Here is a 1,780-nt window from a genome sequence, read left to right on the forward strand (position 1 = left end):
TGATTTCCCAAAGCAATCTTGAGAAAAAGGAACAAAGCTGGAGGTATCATGCTCCATGACTATACTACAAAGCTACAGTAATCAAAACAGCATGGTACTGACAAAAACAGATGCATGCATCAATGGAACAGAACAGAAAATGCAGAAGTAAGCCCATGCGCTTATGGTCAATTAATCTACAACAAAGGAGGCAAGACTATACACTGGAGAAAAGATAGTCTCTTCAATAAGTGGTGCTGTGAAAACTGGAGAGTTACATGTAAAAGTAAAAAATTAGAATATTTTCTCAGACCATGTACAAAAATAAATTTTAAATGGATTAAAGATCTAAATGTAAGACTTGAAACCTTAAAACTCCTAGAGGAGAACATAGGCAGAACACACTTTGACATAAATCGTAGCAATATTTTTTTGGGTCTACCTCCTAAGGCAAAAGAAACAAAAACAAAAGTAAACAAATGGGACCTAATTCAACTTAAAAACCTTTGCACAGCAAAGGGAACCACTGACAAAATGGAAAGACAACCTACTGAATGGGATAAAATATTTGCCTATGATATGACTGATAAGGGGTTAATATCCAAAATATATAAGCAGCTCATACAACTCAATATCAGAAAAACAAGCAATCCAATCAAAAAATGGTCAGAAGACCTGAATAGACATTTTTTCCAAAGAAGATATACAGATGGCCAACAGGTACCTGAAAAGATGTTCAACATACCTAATCATTAGAGGAATGCAAATCAAAACCACAGTGAGATATCACTTCACAACTGTCAAAATGGCTATCATCCAAAAGTGTACAAATAGGAAATGTAGGAGAGGATGTGGAGAAAAGGGAAGACTTGTACACTGTTGGTGGGAATGTAAATTGGTGCAGCCACTACAGAAAACACTATGAAGATTCCTCAAAAAACTGAAAATAGAATTACCATATGATCCAGGAATTCCTTTCATGGGTATATATCCAAAGAAAACGAAAACACTAATTCTTTTTCTTTTGAAGTATTGTTGAATTACAATATTGTGGTAATTACGGCTGTACAGCAAGGAGACTCAGTTATACATATATATACATTCTTTTTCATATTCTTTTCCATTATGTTTCATCACAGGATATTGCATATAGTTCCCTGTGCTATATACAGTAGGGCCTTGTTGTTTATCCATTCTATATATACCAGTGTGCATCTGCTAATCCCAAATTCCCAATCCAACCCTCTCCCACCCTCCTCCCCCTTGGTAACAACCAGTCTAATTTCTGCGTCCCTGATTCTGTCTCTGTTTCACAGATAGGTTCATTTGTGTCATATATTAGATTCCACATATAAGTGATATAATATGGTATCTGTCTTTCACTTTCTGACTTACTTCATTTAGTATGATAACCTCTAGTTGCATCCATGTTGCTGCAAATGGCATTATTTCATTCTTTTTTAAGGCTGAGTAGTATTCCATTGTGTATATATACCATACCTTCCTTATCCATTCATCTGTTGATGAACAATTAGGTTGTTTCCATGTCTTTGCTATTGTGAATAGAGCTGCTATAAACATAGGGGTGCATGCATCTTTTTGAATTATAATTTGCCTGGATATATGCTCAGGAGTGGGATTACTGGATCATATGGTAATTATATTTTTAGTTTTCTGAGGTTGATTCCATATCTTGGCAATTTGGCAATTGTAAATAATCCTACTATGAACATCGGGGTGCTTGTATCTTTTTGAATTAAACTTTGTACAGTATTCCATATATATATATATATATATATAT

This window comes from Monodon monoceros, unplaced genomic scaffold (genome assembly GCF_005190385.1).
Source record: "Monodon monoceros isolate NGI ecotype Baffin Bay Population unplaced genomic scaffold, NGI_Narwhal_1 Super_Scaffold_22, whole genome shotgun sequence".
Taxonomy (NCBI): Eukaryota; Metazoa; Chordata; class Mammalia; order Artiodactyla; family Monodontidae; genus Monodon; species Monodon monoceros.